Source organism: Ipomoea nil, unplaced genomic scaffold, assembly GCF_001879475.1.
Source record: "Ipomoea nil cultivar Tokyo-kokei standard unplaced genomic scaffold, Asagao_1.1 scaffold2647, whole genome shotgun sequence".
NCBI classification, from domain to species: domain Eukaryota; kingdom Viridiplantae; phylum Streptophyta; class Magnoliopsida; order Solanales; family Convolvulaceae; genus Ipomoea; species Ipomoea nil.
In genome coordinates, this window is record NW_017619075.1 from 3,462,295 (window position 1) to 3,486,913 (window position 24,619).

The 24,619-nt window shown below is 39.8% G+C and overlaps 4 long non-coding RNA genes across 6 annotated transcripts in view; 3 read left to right on the forward strand and 1 right to left on the reverse strand.

Annotated features, from left to right (window-relative positions):
* The first annotated feature begins 714 nt into the window (after positions 1–714).
* Positions 715–3,129, forward strand: LOC109154484. The gene is made up of 2 exons (XR_002049716.1): positions 715–815; positions 2,715–3,129. It is a non-coding gene; the product is annotated as an uncharacterized LOC109154484 (long non-coding RNA).
* On the forward strand, positions 891–1,604 carry LOC109154486. The gene is made up of 2 exons (XR_002049718.1): positions 891–967; positions 1,350–1,604. It is a non-coding gene; the product is annotated as an uncharacterized LOC109154486 (long non-coding RNA).
* Positions 1,264–3,568, reverse strand: LOC109154478. 3 transcript variants are annotated; one of them, XR_002049711.1, is made up of 2 exons: positions 3,495–3,568; positions 1,264–1,815 (listed from the first exon to the last, which is right to left on the reverse strand). It is a non-coding gene; the product is annotated as an uncharacterized LOC109154478 (long non-coding RNA). The 3 variants fall into 3 exon arrangements; XR_002049709.1 differs by having other exon boundaries at positions 3,490–3,566; XR_002049710.1 differs by lacking the exon at positions 3,495–3,568 and adding an exon at positions 2,019–2,055.
* Positions 3,569–3,775: 207 nt separating this feature from the next.
* Positions 3,776–24,619, forward strand: part of LOC109154482 — a 68,714-nt gene continuing 47,870 nt past the window's right edge. Inside the window, exon 1 of the long non-coding RNA XR_002049715.1 lies at positions 3,776–3,952. This is a non-coding gene — a long non-coding RNA (uncharacterized LOC109154482). The remainder of the gene's footprint in view (positions 3,953–24,619) is intronic.

Sequence of the window (24,619 nt, forward strand, 5' to 3'; positions counted from 1 at the left end):
CAGAACTGACCCGTCTAACACAATACATCTAGACCTGCAAAGATGCAGAAGAATAAATATAAGGGAAGATACGATTTCAATAAATGATATATCATCATATATCATATATATAGTAAAAGAGTGGAGAAAATTTGGGAAATCACAATAAAAAAACTCATGGATAAAAAATTTTAGAAGGAATAAAACCAAGCTTGATAAGGCACTATGATCATCATGGACCGACTGGCCTGATGGAACCTCTAAGCGTTGGTTAATGAACCCCAATATTGGATCAAACCTAAAAAGAATAACCAAAACAGCAAGGAACCCCCCACAAAATTAAGTCTATTAAAATATTAAATGTCTACTAGGGAAGGGAAATCCAAAAGCTTGCCAAACGCCCAAACCGATCCACATCGTTCAACCAAGCTTGCTGATGAGTGATGAAGGAATAGGACCAAGCTTGTCAAGCCAATCCATATTAGTTCAATCTGAAAGCTACCTGCTGAAACCGAACCCGTGATCCGAACTACATCAAGTCATGACAGACAAAACAACAATACATAACTGGAAAGAGCATGCTGATGAGTGATGAAGGAATAGGACCAAGCTTGTCAAGCCAATCCATATAGTTCAATCTGAAAGCTACCTGTTGAAACCGAACATCGTTCAACCAAGCTTGCTGATGAGTGATGAAGGAATAGGACCAAGCTTGTCAAGCCAATCCATATAGTTCAATCTGAAAGCTAACTGCTGAAACCGAACCCGTGATCCGAACTACATCAAGTCATGACAGACAAAACAACAATACATAACTGGAAAGAGCATGATGATGAGTGATGAAGGAATAGGACCAAGCTTGTCAAGCCAATCCATATAGTTCAATCTGAAAGCTACCTGCTGAAACCGAACCCGTGATCCGAACTACATCAAGTCATGACAGACAAAGCAACAATACATAATTGGAAAGAGAAATTGAAAGACATCGGTAAATATAAACTCAAAATTGAGAATAGGATAACGGAACAAGTAATGATCAAACCGATCTATTTGCACAACTAAAACATATCCAGAGCCTTGAACTTGATACCAAATCCACGATCTGAGCTACATCAACATTACAAGACATACATACAGAGCATAAGTAACTGGAAATGGGCATCTTCAGCAACCGATCAAGACATATACCAAAATTTATAGAGAACCAAACATAAGATAACCAAACACGTATTATCAAATCGATCCACATGTCACTCAACCAAACGACATCCAAAATCAGCATGAGAAATTGAATCCACGATCCGAACTACATCAAGTCATGACAGACATACCAACGATAAATAATCGGAAACAGAAATCTTAAGCAACAGATCAATATAAACGCAAACTTTCAAGAAAATTGGGCATAGGATAACTTATCGTAGCAATCAAACCAATCAATTACGTTCGTTAGACCTCTTGCTAACCTGTGAGCCACAATATTACAAAATTCATCAAAGTTGAGAAGAACTATGAGAAGCATTGAAAATCCAGATTAGTTTGACAAAACACTTCCAAACCAAATAGGTCAATGACCCCCTGCTGCAGTCCATTGTGCAACCCCCAAGTTGAACTACACCTCAAAAGAACATCAAGCCAGAAACGAGCATTAATATGGCCAAAGGTACAAATATTTAACTGATTTTTTTATGAATGAGATAACCGGGCATTGATGCATCAAACTGAACTTTGGATAAACAAGGCACGCCACTAATGACATCAAAGACTGAATGGGGACTGGCTCTATATGCTGCCTCTAGGAATTAGGTTAATCAGCCACACAATCTTGGATTAAACCTAGAAAAGACATCAAGCGCAAAGAAACCCCAAAAAATTAAGAGTAAACAAACAATGATATATCAACTAGTGAAGGAGAAAGGGAAAAAGCACCCCCCAAAATAATAATAATAGTAATAGTAATAATAATAATAATAATAATAATAATAACAATAATAATAATAATAGTAATAATAATAATAATAATTAAAACACAACCAAACCAAAATTTTCACAAATGGAAGATGTCCAGATCTGACCACACAATACATCTAGACCTGCAATTATGCAGAACATTAAATAGAAATGTGATTTTGCTAAATTAATACATAGTAAAAGAGTGGATAAAATTTTGGAAATCACAACCAAAAATTTCATGGACAATTTTAGAAGGAATAGAACCACTAATGATCATCATAGGGCTGGCTCTACATGGCACCTCTTAGCATTGGATTAATGAACTCCCCACAAAATTAAATCTAATAAAATATTAAATGTGTTTACTAGTGAAGGGAAATCCGTAAGCTTGCCAAACCGATCCACATCATTCAACCAAGCATGCTGATGAGTGAAGGAATAAAATCCAGCTTATCAAACCAATCCACGTTGTTCAACACAAAAGCTTGCAGCTGAAACCAAATCTGTGATCCAAACTACATCAAGACACGACAGACAAACCGGCAATACATAATCGGAAAGAGAAATTAAATGTGTCTACTAATGAAGGGAAATCCGAAAGCTTGCCAAACCGATCCACACATCATTCAACCAAGCATGCTGATGAGTGATGAAGGAATAAAACCAAGCTTGTCAAACCAATCCACGTTGTTCAACACGAAAGCTTGCAGCTGAAACCAAATCTGTGATCCAAATTACATCAAGACATGACAGACAAACCAGCAATACATAATCAGAAAGAGAAATTGAAAGCCACCGATCAATATGAACTCAATTTCCAGAAATCCAAGAATAAGATAATTGAACGCTTAATGATCAAACCGATCTATTCACTCAACTAGAACAGATCCAGAGCCTTGAACTTGATATCAAATCCACGATATGAGCTACATCAACATGACAAGACATACAGACGAGCATAAGTAACTGGAAATAGACATCCTCAGCAACCGATCAAGACATATACCAAAATTTATAGAGAACTGAGCATAAGATAACCAAACAAGTATTATCAATTTGATCCATGTCGTTCAACCAAAAGGCATCCAAAAGCAGCAGCTGAATTCGAATCCACGATCGAAACTACATCAAGTCATGACAGACATACAAACAATAAATAATCTGAAACAGAAATCTTAAGCAACCGATCAATATAAATGAAAATTTCAAGAAAATCAAGCATAGGATAACTGTATCTTATCAATCATACCACTCTATTTCATTCGTTAGACCTCTTGCTAACCTGTGAGCCACATATTACAAAATTCATCAACTTTGGGAAGAATTATGAGAATGAGAGCATTGAAGAATCAGAAAAGTTTAGGTCAATGACCCCTGCTGCAGACCTACGGTCCATTGTGCACCACCCAAGTTGAACTACACCTAAAAAGAACATCAAACCAGAAAAGAACCCAAAACAAATAATAATAATAATAATAATAATAATAATAATAATAATAATAATAATAATAATAATAATAATAATAATAATAATAATAATAATAATAAAACCATAACCAAACCAAAATTTTCACAAATGGAAGATGTCCAGATCTGGCCCATCTAACAAAATACATCTAGACCTGCAATTATGAAGAACAATTTTTACTAAATTAATACATAGTAAAGAGTGGAGAAAATTTTGGAAATCACAACCAAAAATTTCATGGACAAAAACTTTTAGAGGGAATAAAACCAAGCTTGATAAAACCACTAATGATCATCACAAGGCTGCTGCTCTACATGGAGCCTCTTAGCATTAGGTTAATGAACCCCAATATTGGATCAAACCTAGAAAGAATAACGAAAACAACATAGAACTCCCCACAAAATTAAGTCTAATCAAATAAGGAGTATTAAATGTGTCTACTAGTGAAGGGAAATCCGAAAGCTTGCCAAACCGATCCACATCGTTCAACCAAGCTTGCTGATGTCTGATGAGTAGTGAAAGAATAGAACCAAGCTTGTCAAACCAATCCACGTTGTTCAACACGAAAACTTGCTACTGAAATCGGTCAACAAACCAACCAAACTACATCAAGTCATGACAGAAAAACCAACAATACATAATCGGAAAGATAAATTGAAAACCACCGGTAAAATTGAACTCAAAATTTCCACAAAACCAAGAATAGGATAGCTTAACGGGTAATGATCAATCCGATCTATTTTCTCAACTAGAGCATATCGAGAGCCTTGATCTTTATACAATTTCCACGATCTGAACTACATCAACATGACAAGACATACAGACAAGCATAAGTAACTGGAAATAGACATCTTCAGTAACCAATGAAGACACATACCAAAATTTATAGAGAACCAAGCATAAGATAACCAAACACTTATTATCAAATTGATCCATATCTTTCAATCAAAAGACATCCAAAAGCAGCAGCTGAAATTGAATCCACGACCCAAATTAGATCAAGTCATGACCAACATACGAACAATAAATAATACCGACTGAAATCTTAAGCAACACTGCAATAGATCATTCAATATAAACATAAACTTTCAAGAAAATCAAGCATAGGATAACTGTATGGTATCAATCAAACAGATCTATTTCGTGTTAGAACTCTTGCTAACCTATGAGCCACAATATTATAAAATTCATCAAAGTTGGGAAGAATCATGAGAATGAGAGCATTGAAAAATCAGATATGAAGTTTGACAAAACACTTCCAAACCAAATAGATCAATGAACCCTGCTGCAATCCATTGTGCAACAAGCCTAGGATAACTGAGTGTGTATTGATCAAACCATTCTGTTTCATTGCAGATGGTATCAAATCCAGAATCTAATATAAATCAACAAGAAAAGATTTACAAACATAATCCATGATTAACAAACAATAACTTCAATTGATGACAGACCAATAGAGAATAAGAATGTGCAAACGGAGTAAAATTAAACAGAAATTTTCAAGAAAATCAAGCAAAGGATACCTGAAAAGAGCATTGATCAAACCAATTTCAGCCCGAATGAATCCAAAACCTTGCAGTACGCATCCAATCCAAAATCTGAGCTACATCAAATAGACAAGACATATAGACGAACAAAGATGATAGGAGAAATCTTTGCACCTCATCAAGACGAACCAAAATATCTAGAAAATCAAGCACAGGGTAACCAAATACAAATTAATCAAACCAACTCCATGTTCAACCCAAAGAAATCCAAAAGCTTGGTGCTGAGATCAAATCCACAATCCAAACTAAACCGAGTCATGAAAGACATATGAACAATAAATAATCCAAATCATATGTTTAGCAACTGATCAATATATATATGAGAAGTTCCAGAAAACCAAGCATAGGATAACTGAAGGCGTACAAATCAAACCAATATATTAGTTAAACTTGAACAAGTCCAAAATCTTTCACTTGAGATCAAATCCACGATCTGAGCTACATCAACATAACAAGACATAAGACGAACATGAGTAACTGGAAATAGACATCTTTGGCAACCAATCAAGACAGAAACCAAAATTTACAGAAAATCAAGCATAGGTTAACCAAACACGTATTGTCAAACGGATCCATGCCTCTCAACCAAAAGAAATCCGAAAGCTCGCCGCAGAAATCGAATGCACAATCCGAATCACATAAAGTCATGACAGACATTACCAACAATAACTAATCAAAAACAGACATCTTAAGCAACCAATCAATATAAACGCTAAATTTCCAGAAAATCAAGCATAGGATAACTGCACGCGTATCGAGCAAACCGATCTATTTCGTTCAACTAGAACAAATCCGAATCCCTGTTACTTGACATCAAATCCACGATCTGAGCTACATCAACATGAAAGGCATACAGACGAACATGAGTAATTGGAAATATACATGTTTGGCATCCGATAAACACAGAAACCCAATTTCCAGCAAATCAAGCATAGGATAACTAAACACTAATTAATCAAACCAATCCATGACTCTGAATCTGAAATAGCTATCCCAAACCTTCTAGTTCTAAAATAAGAGAGAGGCTTGAGACATTGCGAATCAGATATTCAGCTTAGAACGCGATCGAAGAAAACAGTTTAAAGGCAGGGGTATTTATAGGTCTGAGAGGCCTTTCAGATGAAGCAAACGTGACAATCACGCGGTACAGACATGTCGGTTATGCGGTCAACAAAAGACTAATTCTATTGGGAAAAGAAAAAACTAATTATATTTTTATCGTCGTCTTTAATATAATATAATATAATAATATTATAATAGGAAAAATGGTAATATTATATCCCATGCTATATATAATAAAGCTATATGGTCTTGTGAAAATTGAATGTTGCATTTAATTTTCACAAGACCATATGACTTTAAGATGTGAAAGTCTTTTGAAAATTAAATGAGTTTTAAAATGTGAAAATTACTTTAAGATGTGAAAATTAAATGCAACATTTAATTTTCACATCTTAAAGCCATATGACTTTAAGAAGCATGCATGCAACCTTAAAGTCCATAAGTTTGAAATTAATATATAGCATAGCTATGTGGCTTAATATTTAAGATTGTTGATGTGCATATTGAGGACTACGGAGACAAAGATGCGTTATTCGTGGATTCATCGGATACTATCCAACAACACTCTCCAACTTAATTGACGTGAAGTAGGCTTAGTAACATTAAGATTATATTCTCGAATTATTAGTTCTCATCTTTTATTGATTACACACTTAATTCGATAGTATTTGGAAGAAAAAAATCAATGTTCTAACTAAGATTGTGATTTTGGTCTTTAAAGGTCAATTGTATGTTGCTACATCTAGAGTTGGAAATCTCAAAGGTCTAAAAATTTTGATCCGTGGTGACTCTAAAATTGTAATTCAATTACTATTGTAGTTTACTAAGTTCTTAAAAATTTATAATATTAAATACTATGTACTAAATTTTTAATATAGTTTAAGATTTGTAGTAATTACCCACCTTAAATATTATTTTAATTGTAAATATATTTATGTTCATAATTTTATCATAGGAATTCACACATAATAATTATTAAATAACAAAAATTTTATATATGAATAAACCTCATATAATGTATATTTTTATAACATATTTTCCGTGCATCGCACGGGACAAATACTAGTTTAAATTATAGACTCATCGATAAATTATTGTTGTATATAAATTTTTCGCCTTAATTAGTTGAAAATACCATTTCAGATCATTACTTGATTTTATTATTATTACCAATTATTTTGAATTTCTAAGTTATTAAAAGACATTGTTGTTATAAATAATATTGATGGTGGACAATATTTGTAACGGACATATTTAATGATCATTATGTAGACCATTTATCATTCCTTTTTATTGTGTACCATTGGATTATGTATGGGTAGATGAATGAAAGAGATCCTGACCTTTCCCTCTCCACTCTCTGTTTTTTTTTTTTTGTTTAACACGTTATCAGCACTTTGCTCTCGATGACGAATGATCGAATGATCGAATCGGAGTTAGATCGGGATCGTTGCGCATTTGTTGAGATGAAAATCCAGCAGTGGCGGAGGTATATCAGTGTACTCCGGCGAGAGACGGAGTCAACCAGTTCCTCGATCCAGCCGGTGATCAGGCCCTTCACAAATCATCGGCGATCAGCCTATTCATCCGTAGGTCCCAGATCGATTGCCGTAAAAAATACAGAGCCTTGACGCGGTGGAGACACTTCACAAATCATCGCTATCTTCGTCGGCAAAGCAGTTCGTCGATCGTAGCTGTCACGCTCACTCCCACCGTTAGAGCATCAGAGTAGGAGGTTTGGGTCGGTGCCTGTGCGACGCCGATCGTCGAAGCGGTACGCCGGAGATCCCAACCATTTCATCAGTCCCATGATCAGACCTTCGGATCGCCGCCGCAACCGTCAAGCACACGATCTGTGGACGTTGGCGAATCCCGCGATTCCCCCCGAAGCTTCGTCAATGGCGGATGGGACGGAGACTCACCTGCCTAATCATGTTGTCCAGGCATCGCAATTTTTTTCTGAGTCGATTCCTCAGCCGTCCTTTCTTGTTCCTTCTTTCTCCCCATCTATAGCGGCAATCCTCTTTTGAAAAAAATGAATATGGGAGTTGAAGATAATGATAAGAATAAAGTGATGAGGATGAAGTTTGGCGAGGCTTGTTGATGATGATGCTTGCACGGCACAAGCAGGTGGTCGCGTTGGCCTCGGCTCGCTGGTGGCTATAAATTCAGCTGGGTCTGGTCCTGTTCGACAGACCGCTGCCGGAACCCTTGTTCCGTTCATCGGCGATTTGCCGGGTACAGCGTGCGTGGGTGATCTGCGGGGCCTACCGGAGTTACGATCGGTGGTCCCCACTTCTAATGACGTTGCTCAGCCTGCCGGTGGGATCTCCGGTGGGGGTAGAGCAACTGTGCAGCAGCTCGTTGTTAATGTGATAGCAGGTTACACCCAAGCATCACAATTATGTCCAAGTTTCTACGAGCTAAGTATTTATTTTCCAGTAGAAAATATTTATATATGCATTCGTATACATGCTAAGTTCATTATTATTTGTATCCTATATTCGTAAGTTTATTGGCCTGCTGTCTGCATACAACAATGTAGACCCATTCATATCATGTAAACGAGGCATCAATTTCGATCCCGATAACAGTGTAGAAAAGGATGATACTAATGTGGAGATAGTTTATAATACTTGTGCAGAAGAGCCAAGAAATAAAGCCAGTGATTGCAGCATCGAATTCTATGAAAATTCATCTCAATACGTTGATCATAAGGCAGCTGGATCAGATATGGAATGTACTGTGAACCTATCCATTCATGTCATGCATTTGATACCAGAGTTGGGATGGGTTCCACGAATCTGATAATTCATGGATACATGGTCCTTTAGGTAATTATGGAAAATTGATGGATCTCTTGTGACTTCATCTTTAATTTTGTCTCTTTAAACAAAGCACTTCCTAACCCAACCTTTAATAAGTGGGGGTATTTCATTTTCCCCGAGATGCTGTGACATTTGTAAAGGTTCTCCAGTCCATGGTAATGGTACTGAAGGCAGTACTGCCTGTTTGGACTCATCCTCAACTTACAGAATCCAGTAGTGGAAAAGGCAACATCCTGCCAAGAATTGAAATTGTCACGAGGAATCTTGCATTGCTCAAGTCCTATATTGCACAAATATGTCATCATTACCTACGGTGCACGGTACATTTTTTCATATTCAATTCCTTCTTATTTTATGGATTATGGAATATATCTGGTCATGATATTTCATGTTTGTATGGTATCACAGAGTATGCTTCTCCTTATTTGAAAATTTGAGCATATAATCTCTTGATTAGGCTCATATAAGAGAATTTGTTATTTCTCTTGTTGGAAATTAATTATTTGCTATAGGCTATAGCTATTGTGATTTATCACACAACTTATAAGTGAGACAATAGCATGAGTTCTCAATATGGTTTTCATTGTTAGGTTGCACTTGTCGTGGCTAAACCTTAATTTGATATTGTGATATCGATTAGAAGATATGAGTCTAAATATTGTGATATATAGTCAACATTGGATATAGCTTTGCCCAGAAGGCAAATTTGTTGCTGCACTGATATATGATAATAGCACCAGGACAAATTCCCCAAATGTAAAATTGACTTGGTACTGATATTAAAAAGTCAATTGTTATTTGTCCAAATTCAAGTTTATTGGTTGCGCTAATTTATTATAGCATTGTTTCGCATGAGTCTTTGACATTGAAATAAATCTCAAATTTCAGTATTTAAACAAGACGATAGTGCCTAAGTTTTTAATATAGTTTTGCCCAGAAGGTAAACACTAAAAACACTAGTTTTTATTGTCACCCTTTGTCATAAGCCCTCTATTATGAATTTTTGATCGGAAAGGATCCCTGAAGGATTACCATGAGTCTATAATATATAAATTATAAATTATTATGATCTCCCAATGCATACAATGCATGATCCGAACAATTAATTCTTGGTTATCTGGAAAGTTAATTATTGAATTTTACTTCTCGAAGTTCACTTCCCAGATTTTACTACTTGGTTTTTACTTCCCTAATTTTACCTCCCGGATGTTATCTTTCGGATGGTACATGAATTCGTTGTACTCCAGTAGAAGTACATGACCAAACTATTTTTAAACATTGTCATCTATGATAGTCACATAGTACTCCAGTAGTAGTACATGACAAAATTATACTAAGTGCTTTGAGTGTCGTCGATTTTTTTAAAAGACAACAACACTTAAATTTTGTGGAAATATACTCTTTGAGTTTTAAATCTTCCATACTTGACAATATTGTGTTTGGTCATTGGGCTATTTAAAAAAAAAAAAAGGTTTGAAAGATTCTGAATATGGATTGACCTTTGAGTGACTAATGACTCATATGACTCATGAATGAAGTCTGTAACTTCTATTTTTAATGCTATGTGCTTAACAGCCAAAAGTGAGTCACACCATGTTGGTTTGCCTGAAGCAAATAAATTGCTAATATTTGGCGTTTAATCTCCCTAAGACTGTCGAATGTTTCAATCATTTTGTTCAATGTGTATGCTTGCCCTATCTGATTTTATATGCCACTTGTGGTAAATCTCATATACATTTGACAACTTATTATGTTGTGATAATCTTTACATTTTTTGAGACCCTTTTTTTAAATTATGGCATGACCAATTGGGTCTCTTAGGGCAAACATAATGAGTTAGATATTACAATTTCTTATCCACATGAGTACTTTATAGAGCATGTGTGAAGGAAAAATTACTGAATTATCTGTTTTGGGGATATACTTTTGTTCTAAATCCAAATCTAACTCACTGCATATCACAAACCAATCCCTCAAGGATTGTTATGCCTAGTACATGGTTTCAAAATAAACATTTCCCTATCTGCGTTATTATTTATAGTGCGTAGTCTATTTCAAATATATCACCACCACAGCGTACCTCTAAAAAGGCTACTAAAGAAGTCTTTGTCTCTTGATTAATTAATTAATATCAAGAGCACATGATAGGAGACCAATACATATCCTTAGGTACGCTGACTGCATACTTAATTAATGAAGATTGTTTCTCGGCATTAAGGGGGAGATAAGAGTTCAAATTTAATAGAATGCTAAGAAATTTCATAAAATGAAAATATCTTCATTATTTAAAATCCATGTACTAGTTAGACTGAACTGGAAGTTCAGAAGATGATATATTTGCAATATTGGTAAATAATCTGCCAAATACATCCATTGATCATACTGATCATAAAAGAGTGACTAGGTCCCATATACCTTCCCCAGCTTGGACCAAATATATCGATACTCCTTGATACCAGAAGTATAGGAGATCCATCGGTGTAAGAAATAAGAATCATTATACTAGATCTAGTATAAAAACATTGTCACTCTTGAAATAGCATTGAATATTTTAGTCCTGAAGACGCTCGTCCAGATGACGAGAAACCCTAGTCAATTTATAGGTGCACCAAACAAACACAATACTAGGGATGCGGAACGACCAGATCAAAATATCTTTGAGAAATGTATAGAATCTGGTTGTTTTAGAAATTGCCATTACTTTTACAAATGTGGGAGACATTTATAAAAAGGTTATAGTTGTCGACAACACAATTGCCCTTACAAATTGCTCCGTTATATGATAATAATCTGGATCCAGAGTTAGGCACCGGAAGTGCCATGACTATTTAACGTATAAAGGAGTAATTAAGGCATAGCTCGACTCGCTAAAATGGATAATTCTCTTTATAATAATACACCATTTGAGCGTTAACCCTGAAGGTTACATATGGGTGTGTGCATGAAAGAGAAATAAGAATAATGAGGTGATGAAGCGAGTTTGTAGCCTATGGGTTCATGCAGAGACCCTTAATTGATTTTAATCAAATATACTCTCCCACGGTAAATGGCATTAAGTTCCGCTACATAATACAATTGGCAGAATAATAAATTTAGATATGCAGTTAAATTTATTTTGAGAAATCCTGGATGGATTCATAATTCTCAAAATGAGGATTTATTTAAGTATTATTATGTGTCATTATTTACTCTTTAAAGGGTTGCGAATGGAGTTAATATCCTCATTGAAGGAATAATATGTACCATTGTGTGCTCGATAAAGGGTTGATAATGAACTTATTTATTATTTAATATCTCAGTCAAAATTGATGGTGTAAACATCAATGAAATATATAAAGAGCTTGATAATGTCAGTTCATGTTTAAAGACTGAGACTTTTGAAATAAAAAGCTTGTGAAAGCTATAAGTATTATCTCGACTTGAAGATCGAGTTTTTCTTTGAAGTTTTGTTTATACACCAGTCAGCCTACATCTAAAAATGCTTTTTCACATGTCTATAAGTGGCATGTTTTTATCAAACTAAAGGTTGCCTAATAATCTCTTGAAGCAGATAAGGAACCTTTTTGGACTCGAAGTCCCTTACTTCATTATCGTTGGAGCACCATTTTAGAACCAGAAGTTCCATAATCGCAACATATTTGCGATGAAATTGCTAGCAAAATCTAGTGCCCCCCTACAAATGAAGTACTTGAATAATGATTAACATATCCTCCGGTATCTTCGAGATACAAAGACATGACGTTTATGTAAGAAACCATGATACGGTTTTAATAGGCTACTTGGGTACTGGCTGTTTTGTTTGATCCCCGCAATGCCAAGTCCAAACTGGTTATACAATGAATTTCCCTAAATGTTCAAAATGAGGACAATAACACTTGTGTTGCACAAATGTTATATGAGCTCTAGAAGAGCCATAAGATTATTGTACACTACTCTAGTGACAATCCAGAAGATTTGTCCAATCCATCTCTTCAAATTTTGAAATATATGTAGAACTTGAAGATTGTTATCTTCAGGGGGAGACGGGAAGTACATTTACTCGAATCAATCCGGAAGATTTGACGTAAAATCCTGAAGATTAAGTCATAAAAGACTAACAGTTGCGCACTATTTGCAACACAACGGGAAGTACATTTACACTTGAATCAATCTGGAAGATTGAATGTAAAATCCTGAAGATTAAGTCATAAAATACTAACAATTGCGCATTATTTGCAACACATAAATACATAAATATCATGTACTCTTTTCCTCACTAGTTTTCTCCCATTGGGTTTTTCTAGTGTGGTTTTTAACGAGGCATGAGTATGATATAGTAATGACAATAGGGAAAAGTTGCAAAATAATTGCTTAAATAGACAAACCCCAAAATCCTGAAGATTATGCAGTTTGCGCCCTGAAGGCTTATGGTTGTACTCTTTTTCCCTTAATTAAGTTTTTCCCACAGGGTTTTCTTAAGTTAAGGTTTTTAATGAGGCGACCAATACAATATATGTTTTTACATATATCATGTACTCTTTTCTTCAACTAGATTTTTTTCCCACGTGATTTTTCTAGTGAAGTTTTTAATGAGGCATGGATATATTTTCTATTATACTCTTTTCTTGTCTAGGTTTTTCCCACAGGGTTTTCCTAGCAAGTTTTTAACGAGGCAAGATCGTGGTCAAATAATGTCCAAGGGGGAGTGTTATAAATAATATTGATGGTGGACAATATTTGTAACGGACATATTTAATGATCATTATGTAGACCATTTATCATTCCTTTTTATTGTGTACCATTGGATTATGTATGGGTAGATGAATGAAAGAGATCCTGACCTTTCCCTCTCCACTCTCTGTTTTTTTTTTTGTTTAACAATTGTCATTTAATATAATTTTCACAAATTCTCTCTATGAATTTTTACATATAAACCACCATATCCTTTTCATAATTAAAAAAAAAAAAAAAAAAAAAAAAAAAAAAAAACTAAACCACTATAATTTATTTTTTATTTGCACCATTTACTCTCAATATTTTAGCATATTAAGAATATCAACTAATTTCAAATTCATTCTTCCAAAAGGCTGAACCCCAACCCTAAGGGCCCGACAGAGCGGTGGTGACTCAACTGAACATTAATCACAGAGGCTAGACCGGTGCTCACTGCGTACAAGGAGCCCCCTCACTTTGAGAGGTTGCTCCCACACTGCCGCTGGTGAGACTCAATCCCTAGTCATTCTTCCAAAGTTTCACCTCTATGACCAGTTGAGCTACCCATGCGGACACTAATTTCAAATTCATGCTTGATTATTTCTTTGTGTATGCTATTTGCAATGTTTCAGGTTATGTCATTATATCTCGTATATATATATATATATATATATATATATATATATATATATATATATATATATATATATATATATATATATATATATATATATATATATATATATATATATATATATATATATATATATATATATATATATATATATATATATATATATTTTTTCCATTATTTGATCATCTAAAGACCAATAAATATAATTATCCTATCTACCCAATTTTCACTAAATCTAAAACCTACATCATGATATGGTAAAAAAAAATGATTGCATCCTCCAAAGAAATTAAATACAATAATACATACAAATTAAATATTAAGAAAAATTGTAATTTATGCCCCTCCATAATATGTCAATTATCAATGTCGCTCCTGAATTATTAGTGGTATAAATGTTGCCCATTAATTTTCAAAACGGTACATATATTGCCCCTCTAGTACCGTACGAGAGAAAATTTGAGGGTCAACATTTGCACTATGGATGGACAATATATGTACTATTTTTGAAAATTAATGGACAACATTTACACCACTAATAATCTAGGAGTGATATTGATAATTGCATATTATACAGGGGCATAAATTACAATTTTTCCTAAATACTATTTAGACTAAAATAGTAATCCAATGTATTCACATTTTGTATAAACATCTAAATATAATTACATAGCATATTAAAATCACTAAATTGCATATATTACCCATTAAGGTATGAACTCAATGAGATATCAAAGTGTAATTTACGTACAACAAAAACAAAATTGTAATAAACTAACATATTAAACTTACAATTCTGTGTATTTTCAATCCTAAGTAATCTCTTGCTTATCATTTTTGTTTGGTTCCTCCTCAATGAATACAATATTTAGCGAAGGTTTTGGACAAGTGTAGTGTGTGTCTATATATATATATATATATATATATATGGATAAAGAAAGAGGGGCAAGCCCAGTGACAAGCACCATTCAGTAACAGCACGTAGACTGGGGATCCCGACAGCATCATCGCTCAAAGCTTCCATGACAAACCTCGGAGGCGCAATCATCTCATCCCAATTATTGTTTGGATCATCCATGTGCTTCGCCAAGACATCGACCACCACATTTTGTTCCGTAACACATGTTCAAAATTAACCTCCCAATCTTTAGCTTTTCACTGTTTGCAACTCTCAATGACATTATACCCAAAGGACCTAAAGGATGGTGGTTCCCATTGATCCAATTGATAACCTTTTTAGAGTCGCTTTGGACGATCACCTTCCTAAAACCCTTATCCCAAGCCCACTCAACTCTTATTGTATATATTATGACTCAAAAAGCTAAGCAATTTTGGAAAATTTGTAAAATGATCAATTTGAAAAGTCAAAATAAATTGTTAACATTAACAAAATCTATAAATAATGGATTGAAACCGTCACTTTCAACATAATTACAAGAGAACATTTGTATAGAGTAATAATTCATGAACTAAGTCTACAATTTAAGTACAATTAACGGACTAATCATCATTTTTCCTATTGTAATATTTAATCTTCAACTATAAAAACAATCATTTTAAAGGTTAGACAGTGAACTATGATTCATAACTATGTATATGTTTGTATATCTTGTGATAAATGTACAAGGACTATTAGCTACTTATACAAGCCGAGTGTAGACCACAACCACAAAGACTTAAATATTCAAACCTAGGAGTTGAGAGTAACTCTCTCAACCAACACTTATTTTCTCTAACACTCCCCTCAAATGGGAGCATATGAAGTCCAACACCTAGCCTGCTCAACCCTTTTGTGAATATGTCAACAAGTTAATCTCCCAATTGTTATACCGTGGACCCTAGTCCTATACGACGTCGTTTTGAACATTAATTTTAAACGATGATCGTTTATTGTTAAGTTCGCGTTACAAAAGTTTTTTTTTTTTTTTACTGTAAAACATGTATATGTGTCTCGTGTTATATGTTTTTGTACATTATGTTATGCAATTCTGTACAATAAGTGTAAGGATTCTATACCTGAAATTGATTAGTTGTTGTATAATACAAAACATATTGTGTGTCTTATTTTATGAATTTATGTCTTCTATTATCAAATTATGTGCCTATAAGACATAAATTATTTACACAAATCAGATTTGAGAATAAGTAAATTAGAAAACATGTGTATGTATCTCGTAGTAAAATAGAAAACATATGTATGTATCTCGTGTTATGCATTTCTGTACATCATGTTATGCAATTCTGTACATTAAACGTAAGGATTTTGTACCTGAAATTGATTAGTAGTTGTATAACACAAAATATATTGTGTGTCTTATTTTACGAATTTATGTCTTGTATTATGAAAATTATGTGCCTAAAGGATATAGATTATTTACATAAATTATATATGAGAATAAGTAAAATAGAAAACATGTGTCTGTATCTCATCTCGTGTTATGCATTTTTGTACATCATGTTATGCAATTGAGTACATGAAATTGATTAGTAGTTGTATAATACAAACATATTGTGTGTCTTATTTTACGAATTTATGTCTTGTATTATGAAATTATGTGCCTATATGACATAAATTATTTACATAAATCAGATTTGAGAATAAGTAAAATAAAAAACATGTGTATGTATCTCATGTTATGCGTTTATGTACATCATGTTATGCAATTTTGTACATTAAGTGTAAGGATTCTATACCTAAAATAAATTAAAATTTGTGTTAAAACATGAGAAACGAAAAGTTACGGAGTCTATTAAAGCTTAAACATCAAACGACGTCATTTTGATCCAAGGTCCACGATATAAATTGCATTGATCACAATTGTGAACGTACGTGCACAACAGATATCAGTCCTTGTTGCATTTTCTCTTGTATAAAATGAAATGACAATCAACTTTAATATGTTTCGTCCTTTCATGGAAAACCAGATTGTTCGTAATATGTATAGCAGCACAATTGTTACACCACAACCTAATAGGTAACTTGACCTACACACCAATCTCTTTTAGAATATTGTGCACCCAAATTATTACATACATGAGTCGAACTCCGCACTTGACTGATTCCGATGCTTGAAGATATAGGAGCTGTAATGATGAAGAGTGTTGTAATGAAGTGCAGAAATATTGCAAAATGGTGTAGAAACTACTTGATTTTCATTATTAAGAAGTTGAATGAAACTAATAATGAGAGAACTTGCGGAGGCTCTCTGTGGAGTGAGTTTTTGGATGCCAGCTATCCGGATAATCGCGTACGCAGGGCTCCCTCAATTACTTGGAGAAGAATGGCGCAACAACTAGAGTTTGTGAGTGATAACGTGGAGTTTACCTCTACAGGGAATCCTATTTGGGCTCCTTCAACTTACGGGGATTTCATTTTCTCAACAGCTTATGACCTTCTCCGCTCGAAGCAAGGACGCTATTTGTCATCGTCATGCATATGGGGCGGGGGATTGCCATCCAAAGTCTCTATTTTTATGTGGAAGCTACTCTGTCATCTCCTCCCTTATCCGGATGTCATCCAAAGCATTGGATTTCACCTGCCATCAATATGCCCTTTTTGCCGAAGGCAATCAGCCTCACTAAACCACTGCTTACATACCTGTCACAGTGTTCAGGAGATTTGGAGACATTTTGGGGGCATTTTTGGTTTGTTAACTGTCCCGGCAGGTTCTCTCTGTGCGCAGTGCCATTCGTGGTGGTTATTCGCACCCCCGGGATCAGCTCTGGCAATCTTTGCTCGTTTGATCCCTTGTTTAATCCTATGGTTTTTGTGGAAAGCATACAATTGCTGCCTATATGATGATTCACCTTTCTCGTCAGCCGGAGTCATCATCAACATCAAGCGTGAAATTATGCTAATTTCTTTGGCTCGGCCGACTCGCTGCAGTAGTCCCCGAGATGTTGCTCTTGTTCGCGCTGGATTGGTGGGACGTTTTGCGCCTCCCTAGAAATCTGTAACTCTATGGGTTAAGCGGATGATGTCGCCGACGGGAAGACTCAAGCTCAACACCGACGCTATTTTCACAGAAAGCGGTGTGGCTGGTGGTGCGTGTTTGAGAGACTCGCGCGGCCAACTTCTGGTGGGGCTCTGCTTTCGCTTTTCTGCTTCTACAACACTGGAGGCTGAAACCCGGGCTCTACGCCTTGCTGTTCAATGGTGTGATGTGTTCGCCAGGAAACTGCACGAGGTGGAAGTGGACTCTTTAGCTCTTGCCAGTCTGGTTTCTAAGCCGACACGATTGCCGTGGACGCTGGAAGAATCCATTGTCTTCATTCGATCGCGCCTTGAAGATTAGGGCTCGTCCATCAAGCATGTCTATCGTGAGGCTAATCGTGTGGCCGATGCTCTAGCAACGATTGGCTTAGCTCATAGCTCTTCTAAGATTTTTTATAGCTTGTCTTCATTGCCGGATTCGGCTAAACTAGCTCTCCTGTATGATCTTGGTGGCTTTGCCACGCGCCGGGTTGTTCGGTGTCAATAATACGGTTTGTTCCTTAAAAAAAATAAGATATTAAAAAAAATAATGAGAGAACTCGATAGAGCTTAGATTTGACAATGTTTATGAGATAAAGAGAGGTATATAACTGATACTGCTAATTACTACGTAAGCAATAATTAAACAAACCCGAGACCAATTAAAGCAAGTAAATATCTTTATTGATCACGGTGAAGGTCCTAAGTACAATCTACTTGGTTGTTCTGAGTACCGACTGACTGCGGTCGGGATTCTCTAACAACAACCTATCGATCGTCCAAAAGTCCCCCACACTGTAGCTACTGTGGGTATTTATAGCCGCTTTGCCGGAGACACAAATCCGGTCGTTCGGCATGCTCTCCATGTAGCCACCACGTGTCATCCTCCCAGGTGCCCTGTCTGTCGTCGTAAAGAGCCGCCACGTGTCCTTTGTCAGCTCTCTCGCCAAAGGGCCACCGCTCGGTGGTCGACACTGTCGCTCGGGCAATTCCCGGTCGGAGCCTGACCGGGTTCTTCACAAGAAGCCCGACCTGTTACCTGCAAAGAGAAGAAGAAAAAGACAAAGGCACACCAGTCGGTGTAAAATTATGTCGGTCGGGATATTCCCTACCAAGAGCCCCCCAGCCCGGGCCTTTTTAACCGTCCGGGAAAAACGGGACGGGATGAAGGAGCCCAACCGTCAGCTACCAAGCCGACCGGCCAGCTGTCATTCCTCCGCTTGCCACGTGTCGGCGACTGCCGGCCTCTACGACTGCAACGGTCGCCTCGGAATCAGTGCGGGTCACATCGCGCAAGTGGATTGGTTTCCCGCCCAAATGCTCTCCTATAAATAGGCCATTGAGGCCTTCATTTGAACTTTCCTCAATCTTTTGATCCAATCGGCACCCTCAGAGAGTCCCGAGCGAGCTATTCAGCAGATCAACCGAGCAACTCACTTACAAACTTCAGCCAAGTTTCCTTGATCGGTAAGCTCTCTACTTTTTAGCTCTTGCTTTGTTTTTAGCTTTGCGTAGGAGTGGGGTAGAACTAACTCCGATCTAACTTCCCAAACCCTGTACTAACCCCCGACCGACCTTTAGGTAGAAAAACATGTCGGATTCGGATAGCCAGAATGCCTCGGTCGCAGCTACGACAACACGATCGAGCAAAGCAGCGAGGAGGTGGACATCATGTCCTACTCTCCAGAGGTCGAGCAACGACCACAGCAAATACACGACCGAGCCCCCGAGCCAGAAAGCTCATCAAGCTCATCGGGGATATCGGGGTCGAGCTCCAGCAGGTCGGGGAGCGACGAAACGTCCACGAGCGGACGAAATTCCCCGGCTGAAGATGCCCGAGGAACGCCTACGAGGGTAATAGGGGATTACCCTTAGGTTGAGCCCGAGGAGGGACACCGGGCAAACGAAACCGAAGCGGTAGAGGAAAACCCGGCCGGGCCGGCGGCGCCAAGCGGGGACGGGTTTGAGTTCCTCAACAGCGAGAGCGTCGAAGGCCAGATGAGCTTGCTGACAAAAAGAGAAGCAAGCAGAATCGCTGCAACTCTTGCCGGTCGGGTCGAGTTCGACACCAGCAGGCAACTCGGGAATATTATCGAGCGGCACCGGGGGAAGTGGCTCGGGATGCATTACGATTCGCTAATGGCCCCGATCACTTTCCCCTTTTCCAGCTTCCTCACCGCATTCCTGGGCTACTACCAGGTTATGCCCGGACAGATCTGCCCGAACACGCACCGGATGATCGCGTGTTTCCCCCAGATCTGCAGTCGGCACAACTTGGCCTGCACCATGGAGCTCTTCAACTTTGTCTACCAAGTGAAGGTGCTAGCGGCCGCATACGGGGGTGGATTCCTGATGACCCAGTCCCGAGCAGATAAGTGCTCGATTGAGGGGCTGCCTGGGAACAACCGGGGGTGGAAGAACCGGATCTTTTCAGTGAAGTACGATCCGTGGATCCTCCCGGTCGAGAGGGTCTGGAGTCAACGCTTTCGAAAGCAAGTCATCCCAACCGAGACCCAGGCCCTTATAGATGCTGTGACCAAGATCTCGGGCGAGATTTACGAGTACCGCATCTTCAAATCGCCCGAGGGCTACGAAGCGGCCCGGCTACCCGATCCAGTCTACGACCTGACCGAGAAGTACAAACCCGAGCCGGCGGGTGTAACAGTTGCACGGATGCCCGCTCGGGGCAAAAGGAAGGGTAAAAGTTTGAGGCTAACTCTTTTCCCGACCCTTAACATTCCGAGCATTTATTTTAATATCCCGAGCAAACTAACTTTCTTCTTTGTTTGCAGCCATGGCAGAGTTTGGAGATGACGACGCCCATCTTCCCCCACCCGCCAAGATCTCCCTTGGCGGCAAGAAGAAGCCGAAGGCGAAACCGGCTGGGCAGAAGGAGGTCCCTACGGCCCGACCCCTAAGCGCCTCGACCATCACGACGGCCGAGGGCTTTGTCGTTGAGCCGACCGACGTCCTGGTTACCCGGATGGAAATCGCCCGGGGCAAGGAGAAAGTGCCCGAGCAGGGCGTAACCGAGGTGGGCGGTACCAAACGCCGCCGAGAACAACGCAGCCCGAGCCCCTCGACCGGGCGAAACAAGGACGAGCCGTCTATACTGGCCCGTATCGGCAACGCCGGGCCAGTCAAAGAGGATTTGGGGAAGATGACCCCGACTCAAGTGGCTGAGAGGATCGGCCACGACCTGGCCGAGGTAAGCCTTCTCCAACTAACTTTCCTTTTTTACGCAAGTGTCTCTAACCGGGCTGACTTTGAGTGTCTTTTGCATTGCAGATTTCCCGAGCGGCCCAGCTTTTGCAAGGTCGGGCCATGCTGGCCGAAGAAGCCGACCGCCACAAGAAGGCCGCCGCTCGACGCCTTCAAGAGGTCCGGGACATCCAGGCCGAGCTGGAGAAGGTCCAAAAGGACCTGAAGAAGAGCGAGGAAGATCGGGTCCTGGCGGAGAAGGTCGGCCAGCGGGCGATCGGGGATGCCAAAGAGCTAAAAGCCCAACTCGACAACCCGAACGAGCTGGTCCAGTCGGTCTTCAAGGACAACGAAACGGGCTCAACTTTCCTCACGGCAGCCCGGGGAACGAAGGTCGGGGAGGACCTGATCTTATCGTTCGGTCGGTGGGCCTTCAAGGCCGGGCAGCGGAAGATGCTTGAGCGGGCCCGGACCCGGATGGAGCAGGCCCTTGAGGGGGACAACCTCCAGTTGGTCCTTTCGGCGCTCCCTCTGGATTTGGCCGACCCCGGTCCCTCTCCCTTCGCCCCAAAAGACAAGGCGGCTGAGCCCGGCGGATCCACTGCGGCTACTTCGAGCGGGAAAGAGGCTTCTGAGAGAGCTGGAGCTCGGGAGGCGAAGAAGTAGAGAGAGCTGTACTTCATTTTTGTACCTACTTTAATCGGGAGCCCGGTCCCGAATTTGTACCGGGCGCTCTCTTTTTTAATCAATAAAAGTTGTTGTGTTCGTCCTCTTTATCTGCACTTTTATTTTTAGTCATGCGTATGCCGACCCTTAATGCTCGACCTCATGGCATTTTGGCCCGGTCTTGCGCTACTCGACTCGTTCGACACCCGACCTTGTGGCCTTATGGCCCAGTCGTGCATCCGAGATTTCGACGTCAAACTGGCCAACCCGATCGGGTTTACCCGATCTCCAGACCTTGACGAAATTTTGAAAATAGGTAAGCCTCCACGGTCGGGACTTTGTGACGAAATTTTGAAAATAGGTAAGCCTCCACGGTCGGGACTTTCCCGAACAACGGCCCTATAGACACTTCTTTGATCCCAGCCCCCACACTATTGTGCCCTCGAGGCACGAGTGGGTGCAATAGTGGAAAGAAGTTGGACGGATCGGGGAATTGTGCTGAGAGCTCCTGGCTTCCCCGATCAGTGGTGTGACCCAAATGTCCGCCGAAGAGGAGCGCATTTGACCGGTCGATAGACTCGCCCGGTCGATGTAACTTGACGATGAACTGATCTGCGGGCAATGAAGGTAAAGGAAATAACCGACCGGGTCGCCGTATGCAAACGGTCGAGCAATCACCGATCGTATATACATTAAACCTTCCCGCTCGCAGGCGGTTGAATAAATATTTACAATCATAAATTTAATTACAAACGGCGACCGGGACTAACTCGCAGGACAAGCCCCCACTTCGTCCAAAGATTACAAAAAATAGGCTAATGCCTAAACATAACGAGGTGCTCGGAATTCCAAGTCCCCTCGATCATCCGACCCGTTGTCGTCTCCAGTCGGTATGTCCCCGGCCGTATGATAGCGCTGATGATGTACGGCCCTTCCCAATTTTGAGCTAGTTTTCCGCCTTCCAAAGGTTGACTGGCCTCCCTTCCTCGTAGAACGTAATCTCTCACCTGGAAATAACGAGGGTTGACCCGGACGTCCTTTGAACTCTTGACTCGCTTCTGATACTCGGCCATACGCCGAGCGGCTAGCTCTCTTTTTTCCTCGACCCCATCGAGATCCACGACCATCGCGTGTTCGTTCTCCTCCGCATTGTAAGTTCTTTCTCGATCGGTCGGGATCCAAGCCTCGATTGAGAGTCGGGCTTCTGCTCCATAAACCAGGGCGAAAGGGGTCTCCAAGGTAGCTTCCCTCGGGGTCGTCCGATAAGTTCATAGTACATATGGCAACTCATCGGCCCAACTACGACCAGCCGAGTGTAGCTTCTTTTTTAGACCTTCCAAAATCGTCCGGTTAGCATTCTCCACTTGCCCATTTCCCTGCGGGTAAGCCACCGACGACCGGACGTGGGTCGTCCCGATCGTGGCCAAGAAGTTTTGGAAATACTGGCTTACGAATTGGCGGCCGTTGTCACTGATGAGATGCACGGGCACACCAAAGCGGGAAATCACATTGCGCCAAAAGAACCGAGCACATTGCTGAGAAGTGATCGTTGCTAAGGGCTCGGCTTCTATCCATTTAGAGAAGTAATCGATGGCGACAATCACAAACTTCCTCCGACCGGAGAGCTGAGGGAAGGGGCCCAAGATATCTACCCCCCACCTAGCGAAGGGAATTGCAGTCGTGACCGGCTGATAGAAGGTTGCCGGTCGTCCAGGTATCCGGGCAAACAATTGGCACGTCTCACATTCCCGAGCTAACTTTTCACAGTCTAGCTGGAGGGACGGCCAATAGTACCCGATCAGCATGATACGACGGGCTAGCGATCGGCCTCCTTGATGTGAAGAACATATTCCCGAATGCAATTCCTTCATGACCAGATCGGCCTCAAATGCGGTCAAGCAACGCATTAGAGGACCTCCGTACGATCGCCTGTAAAGACGACCGTCCAATACTTGGAACCTCGGGGCTCTAAGCTTGGCTCTTCGAGCACGTTGGGGGTCGTCCGGAAGTCGACCGTGCTCGATGAACTCTTTTAGATCGGTGATCCAATTGTCTTCTACCGGCTGGATTGGATTGACCGGTAGGCGATGGATGCTATGTCTCGGGATCACCAGAATCCGAGCTATCTTTGACATGTGTTCCGGGGCGTCTTGAGCCAACTTAGACAAGATATCCGCGTCGGCGTTATCCAATCGGGGTATATGCCGGACGGTATACCCCCGGAACTGAGCAAGCTTCTCCATGGCTAGGTCTCGGTATAGTTGTAGACGCTCTCCATTGACTTCATAATCTCCGAGAACCTGCCCGACCACGAGCGCGGAATCTGTTTGTGCTCGAATGTATTCAGCCCCTAAGTCCCGAGCGCACTGTAAGCCATTGACAAAGGCTTCGTACTCGGCTTCATTATTGGTCGGATGGAACTGATACATAAGAGCAAAGTAGACCTTGAATCCTTCCGGGCTCGTGACCACCACTCCTCCTCCTGCTCCCTTCTTGCTACTCGACCCGTCAGTAGCCAACGACCACCACTCAGCCTCGGGATTCGCAACCTCAGGGGGTCGGGTATCCCGGGCGGTGCACTCGACCAAGAAGTCAGCCAACGCTTGACCTTTGATG